Below are 12921 nucleotides of genomic sequence, written 5' to 3' on the forward strand. Positions count from 1 at the left end.
CAGGGAGTGAGATAGCATGTTACTTCTATTTTTAGTGATTGAGGCACCTCCATGCTGATTTCCATGGTTGCTATACTAATTTATGTTTCCACCAACAGTGTATATTAAGGAGTTTTTCTCCCCTGCATTCTTACTGTGCTTCTTTCCCCCTATATTCTTTATGATTGCCTTTCTGAGTAGGGTGAGATGAAATCTCAGTGTAGTTTTGATTTGCATTTAACTTATGATGAAAGATGTTGAACATTTTTAAAATATAATTATTAGCCATTCATACACTTCTTCTTTTGAAAAGTTTCTGTTTAGTTAATTTGCTCACTTATCAATTGGGGTTTTTATTTTTAGTGTTAAGTTAAATTTTTTGAAATCCTTCTATATTGTGGATGTCAGAAGAAAGCTGGAAAAGATTTTCTCCCCTTCTTTAGGTTCTGTTTTTACTCTGTCATTTGCTGTGCAGAAACTTTTTGATTTGGTACCATCCTCAACTTGGTGAGTCTTGCTATTTTCTCCTGAGCATTAGAGAAATTGTGGAAACTATAAGAACACATGGAGATTGAACAATACACTTTTTTGTTTGGGGGGGGAGTATGAGGGATTGAACTTAGGGGTGCCAACCACCGAGCCACATCCCCAGTCCTATTTTGTATTTTATTTAGAGACAAGGTCTCACTGAGTTGCTTAGTGCCTTGGTATTGCTGAGGCTGGCTTTGAACTCATGATCCTCATGATTCAGCCTCCCGAGTTGCTGGGATTACAGGCATGCACCACCACAACTGGTTGAACAATAGATTTTTGAATGATCAGTGGATCATTGAAAAAATGAGGGTACAAATGACAAAATTCCTGCAATTACATAAGAATGGAAAAACAACATACCAAAATCTGGAATACAGCAAAGGCAGTTCTAAGAGGAAATTTTATAGTTATAGGCACATACATTGAAAAAATCAGAGAGATCTCACATATAAACTAAAGATGTATCTTGAAGTCTTAGAAAAAGAAGAACAAACCAAAACCAAAGCCAGTAGAAGAAAGAAATGATAAAAATCAGAGTTGAAATAAATCAAATAAAGACTAAAAGAACAAAACGGAAGGATCAATGGAACTAAGAGTTGGCTCTTGTTAAAAAGATAAACAAGATTGATAAACCCTTAACCAAACTGACCAAAAGAGAGAGAAGAGCTAAATTAATAAAATAGAGATAAAAGGGGGATTTATAACAGATACCATGGATCCAGAAGATCATTAGGGACTATTTTGAAAACTTGAATTCCAACAAGTTAAAAAATGTGCAGGAACTGGATACAGTTCTAGACACTTATAAGCTACCAAATTTGACCAAAGAAGATATAATAAAAAATCAATACCAAGCAATGAGATTGAAGACATGATAGGTCTCTCAACATCAACAAAAACCTAGGGCCACAGAGGCCACTGCTGAATTTTCCCAGCCCTTTTATGAAGAACTAACACCAGTGCTCCTCAAACTGTTCCATGAAATGGAAAGGGAAGGGATGCCCCCAAACTCATTCTATGAATATGGTATCACGCTGACACCAAAATCTCATGAAGACATGTCATGGAAACAAAACTGCAGATGATATCTTTGATGAACATGGATATTAAAAGTTCTTGCAAACCAAATTAAACATCACGTTAAAAAGGCCTGTGTCATAGTCAAATTAGTTTCATTCCAGAGATACTAGGATTGTTTAACATATGCAAATCAATAAATACTATACCACATAAATAGAATCAAGGGTGAAAGTCACAAGATCATCTTATAGGTATAGAAAAAGTCTTTGAAAAACTTGTCTTCCCTTCATGAATAAAAAACCCAAAGGAAGTACATGTAGAACGATCTTACCTCAAAAAATTAAAGGTTTCTTGAGGAAAAAACCCATAGTCAACATGATGCTAAACGGGGAGAAAATGAAAGTACTTTCTCTGAAATCAGGAATGAGATAAGAATGTCCACTCTCACCACTCCTTCTCAATTCAGTACTTGAAATTTTAGCCAAAGTAAATAGGTAAAAGAAAGTAACAGAGTAAATACAAATAGGAATGGAAGATGTCCTATTATCCTATTTGCATATGATCCAATTCCAAGACCCAAACACTACAGGAAGACTTCAGATCAGATAAGTAAATTCAGCAAAGTAGCAGGATACAAAATCAGTTAAAAAAAATCAACAGCTTTTCTATACACTAATAATGAATCCACTGAGAGAAAAAAAAAATCAGAAAAACAATTGCATTAACAATAGCTTCAAAAATAAATTATCCTGCTAAGTGAAATAAGCCAATTCCAAAAAAACCAAAGGTAGAATTTTCTCTCTGTTATGTGGATGCTAACACACAATAAGGGGTGTGGAAAATAGAAACTCAGGTGATTAGACAAAAGGGGAATAAAGGGAAGGGAGGAGGATAGGAATAGGAAAGACGGTGGAATTAATCTGACATGATTTTTCTATGTACATGTATGAATACAGCACAGTGAATCTCAACATCATATACATCCACAAGACTGGGATCCTAATTAGAATAAGTTGTACTCCATGTTTGTATAAATATGTCAAAATAGACAGTACTGTCATGTATAACTAAAATGAACAAATAACATTTAAAATAATAAAATACCTAGGGATAACCCTAATCAAGTAGGTGAAAGTCCTCTATGATGAATATTACAGAACACTGAAGAAAGAAATTAAAGAACATACTAGAAAGTGCAAAGACCTCTTATGTCCATAGATTGGAAGAATTCATATTTCTAAAATATACTGATATATACTTTACTAAAAGCAATCCACAATAAAATCACCATCAAAATATCAATGAGATTCTTTACAGATCTAGAGAAAACACATGGAAGCCAAAAGAACTCTGAATAGTCAAAACAATTCTGGGCAAGAAGAACAATGCTGGAGACATCACAATACTCAATTTCAAAATATACTATAAAGTGAAAGTAACAAAAACAGCACGGTACTGAAATAGAAGCAGATATATATATCAATGGAATTGAAAAGACACAAAGAAAAACTCAAAAAGCTTCAACCATCTGATTCTTGGCAAAGATGCCAAAAAGATAATGTTCAAGGAAAGATAGTCTCTCTAACAAATGGCATTGGAAAAACTTGGTATCCTTATGTTGAAAAATGGAACAAGATCCTTATCTTTCCCTATACAAAAGTCAGCTCAAAATGAATCAAAGACCTAAAGATAAGACCCTCAATTTTAAAACTGCTAGAAGAAAATCAGAGGGGAAATACTTCAAGACACAGGCACAGGCAATGACTTCCTAAACAGGACCCTAAATGCAGGACTCTCTGGCCCCAAAGTCTCTGATGTTCTTCCCAGCACAACAGTTGCAGAGTTCAGGGATTTCTCAGGCTTTCCATCTTCAATGAAGGAATTCCCATAAATCAGTGTCTCCCGACTCAGTGTGTGGCCTCACTCTGCAGGCAATTGCTGGATCATCCTCAGATTGTTCTGTATCTTTAACCTACCTTATGTTTAAATATGTGCATTTCTTTCTGTATCAATTTTTAGATGCATATCTATATCATAATCTTTCTCCATTTAAACCCATATCTATATGGATCTATCTCTAAATCTATCTCTACATCTGTATTTACTTCTGTATTTATATCTACACATATATCTACATTCGAACATATGCCCATATTTAATTTACCTAATTACACCTATGCCTATACCTACACATACATTCATCCCAAATCCATTTTCTCTGGAATCAATGTAGTCAAAGTTTTCATTATCTCATACTTGAATAATTGCAATAATTCCCTTAGTGTTCTTCCAACTGCTATTCTTGAACCTCTTTAATCCTTTAAATATGCAAATTAGCTCACACTAATTTCAAAAGTTTCCAGTGCTTTCTCTCCCACTCAGAATAATACCTGAGCTTCAGCCCGTGGCCTATTGACTCTACTTTTCTTTACTTATCTCCTTAAAGTCTTCTTCTTAGTCATTAAGCTCCAGCCATGATAGCCTTCACTCTTTTCTCAAATACATCAATCATTTATGCCTCGGAGTATTTTACCTGCTATTCCCTTTGCCTCACGTGGTCTGCTTCCAGAAGTTATTAGCATTTTAGTTTCTTCTTGTCATTCAGGACTTAGTTCAAACGTCATATTCTGAGGAAAGCCATACTCTGTCACTGAGCAAAGCCACACTCTGTCACTCACTGCAATGTCAGGGACCCTGTGGTAAATTAAAGATGCCCACATGTGTGTTGGCACATCTCCTATAGAGAGGTAGGGTGTTCAGTATCTCCTGAGTCTTGGTGGAATCCATGGCTGCTCAAACCGAGAGAAGAGGGCAAGTGTGACAATGTGTCAGATTCTGGGCACCGGCCTTAAGAATTCTAAGGTGACTGACGGGTTTTACTCACATTAGAAGCAACTTGTCATGTAATTAGGGTGATTGCCCATTGACCAGTTTAATTTAAATGGCTCAAGCCACATGGAGGAATTCTGGAGGATGAAGTGCCACACGGAAAGAGAACACACACGCACACACACACACACACACACACACACACACACACACACCCCAAGGTACTCTGAAGTGCTAGACATGTGAATGAGTTTTGGAAGTGAATCTTGCTGTCCTAGCTACAATTACTTGGGTCAAAGAAAAAACTACTCCATTGAATCCTTCTAGAATTTTCAACACAATAATTTTTATTGTCGTTATTATTATTTTATTTGAAAGTTCACTGCTGTTTTAAGCTCTAAAAGTTTGAGGTGGAGTGTTACATAGCAATAGTTACACTTTGAATTTTCCTAATCCCCCCTTCTACCTTTCTACCTTCTTTCCTTTTTCTTTTTCCTCTCCATCTTTTCTTTTCCTTTCCCTTTCTTTATTTTCTTTCTCCCTCCTTCCTTCTTTCTCTTCCTTTCTTCCTTCTTTCCTTCCTTCCTTCCTTCCTTCCTTCCTTCCTTCCTTCCTTCCTTCCTTCCTTCCTTCCTCCCTTCCCTCTGTTACTTATTTCTTGCCTCAACTTTTCACTTGACAAATTCCATATGAATGGGAACTTGGTCTATCTCTTCCCACTGCCTCATGAGCATCTGGAAACCTGTCTTACATATAGCCAGAATCAGTAAATGTTTGTTGAACAAATTAAATAATTCCATACAATTAATTATTCAACCAACATGAGGTTGATAATTACTCTATCAAAAGTAGGATATCCATTCTTTACATAAATAAATAAGCAAAAATCCTGGTAAAATAATTCTAAGTTTAAATGTGGGAAAGAATACAGGATGCACACTATCCTGTGGTTTTACAGTGCAATGAGTTTCAGCAAAGCGGGTTGCTTGAATGGGCCAGAAAATTATACCTCTCTACTGCTCTTTGATATCAGACTCAGTGGGATTATCAATAGTTGGCTCAGTGTTGTAATGAGCTTCAAAGAGGTAAAAACATCCTCAGATTTCAAAGTAGCTTGAAACGCATGCTGTAGCTCCCTGGTACTAGAGCTTGCAGCTGGGAGAGTTCCAGACCCCTTTCATGGGCTACATGACGCCATGGAGCAGGCCTGAGGATCCCGGAAGTCAGGCTGCCTCTGATCCGAGGAGCTGACACAGAAATAACTTCCATTATTCGTAGAGGAGTCTTCACAAGGGCAGAGCTGGTACTGCTCTCCAAATACCAGTCGGGACCATTTGAGATCTCCTGCTGTGGAGAAGATGAGGTTTTCAAGATGTAAGAGGGGCACCTTTCACATCCTCGCCCTTTGTGCTTAGTACAAAGACAGACAAGGCAGCAAAGAGAGATTTCTGTCACCCATGAAGTAACAAGGCTGGGCTAGCCACTTCAGAGACACTTCCTGGGATGCCCACCAACCCGAGCCCTGCGATTCACCTCCAAGACACTCTCTCCTGCTTCTAGGATCACAGGGGTGAGCATCTGCCTTTTCAACCTCTTCTGTGTGTGGTGTCACTTCCAGACTCAGGACTTTTGCACAGGCTGTTCATTTGAACTGGAACTTTCCTAACGCTGACCTTCCCCACCTCACTGAGAATCAAGGCATCTGTTTAAATGTCACTTCCTCTGGGAAGGCTTTCTGTTTCCCTGGGCTAGTTTATGCCTCTGCCACATACTTTTATTGCAGTCTTATGGCAAGGAACACCTCTGTATTTGAGCAATTGATCATGGTTTCATGCATCCTCTGTCGTTAACCAGTGAGTTCCATCCTGCTGCCTGCATCTCTATCATGTCTCCTCAAACAGGTCCAGAAATTTCCACCCTGACCCTAGTCCATGAACTCAGGCTCCTTCCTTGCCTCTTTAATGCTGCCAGTGGGCTTCTCTGAGATCAATTACAGAGTTTTGTACTGGAATCATATTTACAGAGGTTCAGCTCATCAGTTGCATCTTTTGCACTGATATTAGAGATTATTGTGTCCCTGGCATATCATCACTCTATTTCCTGGTCTGCAAAGGTACTGTTAGAGTCACTTCATCTGAGTGTCTCTTATCTCTAAGTGAAACACTTAGATACTGTAGTCAGATAGACAAGTTTTGAACAATGGATCGCCTGTTAATTAGCTTTAAAAGTTTGGAAAAACTACTTAATTCTTAACCCTCTCTTTCCTTCTTTGTAGAATGGAAATCATTTTCAGTACTTAACTCCTAGGGCTGTTGTCAGGATGAAGTACAATACCATGAGAGTGAAAGTCCTCCCAGGATGGTCTACCTGTGACTATCATTTCTTGCTTGATCTTAACATCTGTTCAAAGTCATACTCGGTGTTTCTGGTTAGGTACTGCCCCTGTGTATTGAAAGAAGGCCCACATACATTATTGGTCTTCTTGCTCTTTGGAAGCCGGAGATTGCATAGACATCAATATTCTGAATCTACTCAAAAACACATTTTGAATTTACTCACTTGGGTAGGCTGACCACTGCTACAAATGTTCCCTCTGTGATTCTATTACTTGCTAGGCAATCTCTTAAATGAATCTATATTTTTTATAAAGTAAACAAACTGTAAAAAATTACCAAGTGAAATTATTTTTATAAACTTTACTAATGAGACTTCTGCTTCCCACTAGGAAAAACTAAGAATGTTGGACATTACATGTAAAACAACATAAAACATCTCCAAAAGATGAAGAGGAGAAGGCAGATAGGAAAGGAACATTAGGACATAAGGGATAAGATGGAGGTTAGTTACCTGGGTTTTCTTTTTGTCTAGCATACCCTGACTTGGAGTTAAGTAACCTGTAAGCACCAAACAACACAGAGAGAAAGAGCCTCAATAAAAGCGCTAGCAAAAAGAGGAATGGGAGGGGACTAGCCAAACAGAAAACATTTAGGCTATACCAGCTCTACTTTCGCTAAAACTCTAGCCCATCCTTATTGGTGTAGATTAAGTAAGTGGACATGGGAATGGGCACAGTAAAAAGGAATTCCAAAACTCTTGCTGGGTTAGCATTAAAGAAGACTGGGGAGGAATCCAGGATTCTAATTCTTGACCCCCATCCTCAACGGTGTCATTTCAGACCACGTGAGGAGCCTGGACTTCTACCCTAACTAGTGGTTATGTTCCCACCTCCCTCTCTGATGGTTTCTGATGGTTTCTAATGGACAGAGTGAGCCCTAGATAACCAGGGGTAATGAGGCCCACTGCTTGCCATCAGTGAAGCCCACATGAAAGTCAGAACCCCCAACTCTGTCCAGAAGTATTCAGGAGCCTTTCCCAGCTTGGCTGTCAATAGAGACAGAGAGTCAAACTTAGAACTCTGAACTCTGAATCCAGAATTGCCTTTCTCTGACTCATGAGTTTCTTACAAGGTTGTCCTTCTTAACACGGATTCTGAAGCCTCAGTGCTGGATGCTGGGATCCCACGTACCCCTGTATAAGGTGTCCCATTGTAATAAGAGAAACTCAGTGCACTCAATTCAAATCTGAGCCTCTGCTGCATGTGACAATTATTAAAATATGTTTAAGTATCTATCCCTGTGCTTGGCTCAGGGTGAGCACTCAAGAACGGGCAGTCATCATTATCATCTCCACCTGGTAGTAAAGAGGTAGTTCTCTCCTCTTCCCTCATCAGTCACGTCAAAAAGAAAAAAAAAATTCCAGATAAAAGAAGTTTAATAAGATTAAGAATCATGTAACACAAAAATGTCCAGGTTTCAATCAAAACTCACTTGTCATACCAAAAATTCAGGAATACCTCAAACTGAATGAAAAAAGACATTCAAGAAATGTTAATACTGAGATAACAGAGATGTTAAAATTATCTAAGATTTTAGAGCAGCCATGATAAAAATGCTTTAAAGGGTAATACAAAAAAACTCATAACAAATAAAATATAACAATCACAAAAAAAATTAGAAGATATATGAGGAGTCAAATGAAGTTTTATAATTGAAAGTAAAATTACTGAAATAAAAAGTTTAAATAATGTACTCCATAAGAAAATGAATGAGACAAACAAAATAGCATATCAGAAGATAGAATAACGGAGTTACCCAATAAGAATAGCAAAGATACAGTTGACTGAAAAAAAAAAAATGCACTGAGTTTCAGGGTCCTGTGGAATTATAATAAATAATCCGCCTTTCATGTCATTGGTGTCCCAGAAGAAGAGGAGAAAGGGACAGTTTAAAAACTTCACACACACAAAAATATAATGACTGAAAGCTTCTCAAACTTATCAAAAGACTTAAATCTATAGATCAAGATTAGTGAACCCTAAACAGAAAAAAAAATCAAAGAAATTCATGCAAATACACATAATAATTAAACTTCTGAAAATAAACAACAAATAAAACTCTTAAAAGTTGCTAGAGAGAAATAACACCTTACTTTTAGAAGAAAAACAATTAAACTAATAGTTGGTTTCTCTTCAGAACTGATGGAAACCATAAGGAAGACAGACAATATTTCTCAAGAGCTGAAAAAAACCCAAAATGAAAAGAGCCTTCTCCCACACATTCAAACACACAAATTGTTCATCCCAGAAACCTACAGTCAGCAAACTATCATTAAGGAATGAAGAAGAAAGAAAGAAAGATATTTTTAAAATGATGAAAAACAAAAAGAATCTATTCATTTTTGGACCTATTGTAAATGAACAGCTAAGAGAAGCTATCTGAACATAAGGAAGCCATCTGATAAGGAACCAGGAAATTTCAGGGAAGAAGAAAGAACATGACAAAGAAAATATGAAAATATATAGTATCAATTCCTTCTTTTCTTGAGTTTTCAATTTTTTTTTCTTCTTCTTTCTTTGATTTCTTTTTTTTTTGTTTGTTTGTTTGTTTGTTTTAGGGAGGGAATACCTGGTATTGAACCTAGAGGCACTTAACCACTGAGCCACACCCCTAGTCTACTTTTATATTTTATTTAGAGATAGGGTCTCATTAAGTTGCTTAGGGCCTTGCTCAATTGCTGAGGCTGACTTTGAACTCATAATCCTCCTGCTTTGTCCTCCAGAGCTGCTGGAATTATAGGTGTGGTGCCAGGACTTGTTTTCTTTTTTCTTTTTTGATGGCTGAAGTAAGAATTATGGCAGAGTATGATGTGGTTCTAAATATGTTCAGAGGAAAGATTGAAGACAATTATATTATGAACAGGGTAGGGCAAAGGTAGCTAAAGAGAAGCATGGTTTAAATATTTCATTTGAACTCTAAAATGATGACATTGTAGACTGTGATAAGACGCACACAGCATGCAAATGCATATATATAATACTCAGAAAAATGACTAAAAAAGATGCGTAAATCTTTATATGCTACATATCTGCAGTGTTTTAGTATGCTTGAAAACATAAGTAAATCAAAATATAATTCTAAATAAAATTCCGAGCAACACAGGAAGGCAGAAAAAGAAGACATACAAATTGTAAAACTGAAAGATATAAAGAACATAAAAATGAAATGGCAGGCTTAACGTATCACTAATTATGTTGAATGTAAATGACATAACTACAGCATCTAAAAGACAAAGACTGAAATGTGAATTGTAAAATATGGTCCAACTCTAAAAATAGGTAAAGTATGCAAAAAATCAAAACAGAGATAGCTGTACTAATATCAGACAACGTAGTCTTTAGAACAAAGAAAATTACAAGAAAGAGAGTGGGATACTACATAGTGATAAAAGAATAAGCCGACCAAAAAGACAGAAATCCTAAACATGACACACCAAATAACAGAACTGTAAAATGTGTGATGCAGAACCCACAGAAATGAAACAAAAAATAGAAATCTGTTCTTCTTACATTTGGAGATATCCAAACCCTCTCTAGTCAATTTGTAGAAAAACCAGACAGAAATCAACAAGGACACAGAAAAATTCAACCACACCATCAACCAACAGAATCTACTGTTTTTGAGAATATTATAGTAGAATGTACATTATTTTTATGTATCCATGACGATTATACCAAGGTAGGCCCTATCCTAAGACAGAAAATGTAATCTTACAATTTTAATCTAACTTAAATTATATAGAATATGCTCTTTGAACAACAATGGAATCAAGATAGAAATCAATGAGAATGATTTAGAAAAACAAAAAAAAGCTAACAAACAACTTCATACCTCTGGAAACTAAATAGCATATTCGTAAATAATGCATGGGTAAAGAAGTTTCAAAAATGTACATTTAATGAGTGAAAACAAAAATAAAACATTAAATTTGTGGAACGCAGCTAAAGCAGTGCTAAAGGGAAAATTTATAGCTCTAAAATAAAAACTTAGAAAAAACAGCTGTTTCAAATCAATAATCTAAGCTCCTTACTCAATTATCTAGGAAAAAAAAAAAGATCACAATAAACTTGAAGTAAGAAAGAAAGGAAATAATAAACAGAAGAACAGAAATCAATGACTTTGGGAACAGAAAACTCAATGAAACTGAGAGCTATTTTTTAAAAAGATCAGTAAAATTAACAAACAGCAAAACTAAGAAAGGAAAAATATGTGAAAATACACAAATTATCAATATCATATGTGAAACAGAGGATACCACTAAAGACCCTGGAGATACCAAAAGATCACAGAAATTCTATGAATCATTTTTTACACATATAAATTTGACAGCTTAGAGGAAACGAATTCCTTTTCAAAAAAATATGAACCATCACTACTCACCCAATATGAAATAGAGTATAATAGCCCTGTACCCTTATACCTAATAAGGGTATTGAATTCAACTCTAAAGATATTCAGTTTTAAAGGCCTTTTAAAAGAAGCTAATATTGCTTATTTAATAGATTGGAACTAAAAATAAAAGTCCCACTAAGAATCACCTGACGTTCTTCAGTAATCTATGCTATTTCATTTTTTACCAATATTTTTTCCGTGTTTTTAATTGCTAGATTTTTGTATATATTGATGGAATTTGTTACATTTTCATTTACGGACACAATATAGCAATAAAATTTGGCTAATTTCACTCCCCAGCTCTTCTCCCTCCCTCCCCACCTCCACCCCTGTCCCTTTCTTCTACTGATCTCCTTTAGATTTTCGTGATATCCACCCCAACTTTCTTCTCCTTTTTCCTCTATAGCTTTCACATATGAGAGACCTTCTGAGTTTGATTTATTTCACTTAACATAAAGGTCTCCAGCCCCATCCATTTTCTTGTAAATGACATAATTTTGTTTTTCTCTATGGCTGAGTAAAATTCAATTGTGTATATATGCCACATTTTCTTTATCCATTCATCCATTGATGGACAACTAGGCTGATTCCATAGTTTGACTATTTTGAATTGTGCTGTTATAAACGTGGGTATACATATATTACTATCATACGATGACTTTAATTCTTCAGGATAAGTATCAAAGAGTGGTATAACTGGGTCATGTGGTGGTTCCATGCCTGATCTTTTAAAGAATTGCCATACTGATTTCCATAGAGGTTGTATTAATTTACCATCCCACCAGAAGGGTGAAAGTCTTCCTTTTGCTTTGCATCCTCTCCACATATTTTTTTTATTATTTGTATTCTTGATGACTGCCATTCTGACTAGTGTGAGATGAAATCTCAGTTAGTTTTGTTTTGCATTTCCCTAATTGCTAAGAAGTTGAACATTTCTTCATATATTGGTTGGTCATTTATATTTTTTCTTTTGAGAAGTGTCTGTTTAATTCATTTGCCCATTTATTAATTAGTCTATTTGATCATTTGGTGCGAAGTTTGTTGAGTTCTTTATGTATTCTGGATATTAATTCTCTGTTAGGGAGCAGCTAGAAAAGATTTTCTCTTATTCTATATATTCTCTCTTCACATTTCCAAATATTTCCTTTGCTGTGCTGAAGCTTTTAAATTTGATGCCTTCCCATTTATTAATTCTTGGCATTACTTCCCGAGCTTTAGGAGTTCTATTAAGAAAGTCATTGCCTGTGCCTATATACTGGAGTGTTGAGCCCACATTTTCTTTTAGGAGTCTCATAGTTTCCAGTTGAATACCTAGGTCTTTGATCCATTTGATGGTGATTTTTGTGCAGGGTGAGTGATAAAGGTTTAGTTTATTTTTCTGCATAAGGATAACCAGTTTTTCCCGCATCATTTGATTAAAAAAAAAAAAAAAAGACTTTTTTCTCCAATGTATGTTTTTGGCATCTTTGTTAAGGATGAGATGACTGTATGTGTGTGGCTTTGTCTTTGTGTCCTCTATTCTGTACCATTTGACCAATAATTTAGATATATATCATCACTGGTTAACACATCGAACCAACCAAGTATCCAAGACCAGACAATAGTTGATGTCTACATTCAGAATTTATCATTTCAGCTACACTATGGCTACAACCTGTAAAACAGAGCCTGATAAAATAAATCATACTGCTGAAATTCAGTGAAAGGAATTTGGAACAGGGATTCCTAGTTTAATTTTGGTATATTTATACCTAATTATCAGCCTTACCTT

The sequence above is a fragment of the Sciurus vulgaris genome (genome assembly GCF_902686455.1).
Source record: "Sciurus vulgaris genome assembly, chromosome: 9".
Taxonomy (NCBI): domain Eukaryota; kingdom Metazoa; phylum Chordata; class Mammalia; order Rodentia; family Sciuridae; genus Sciurus; species Sciurus vulgaris.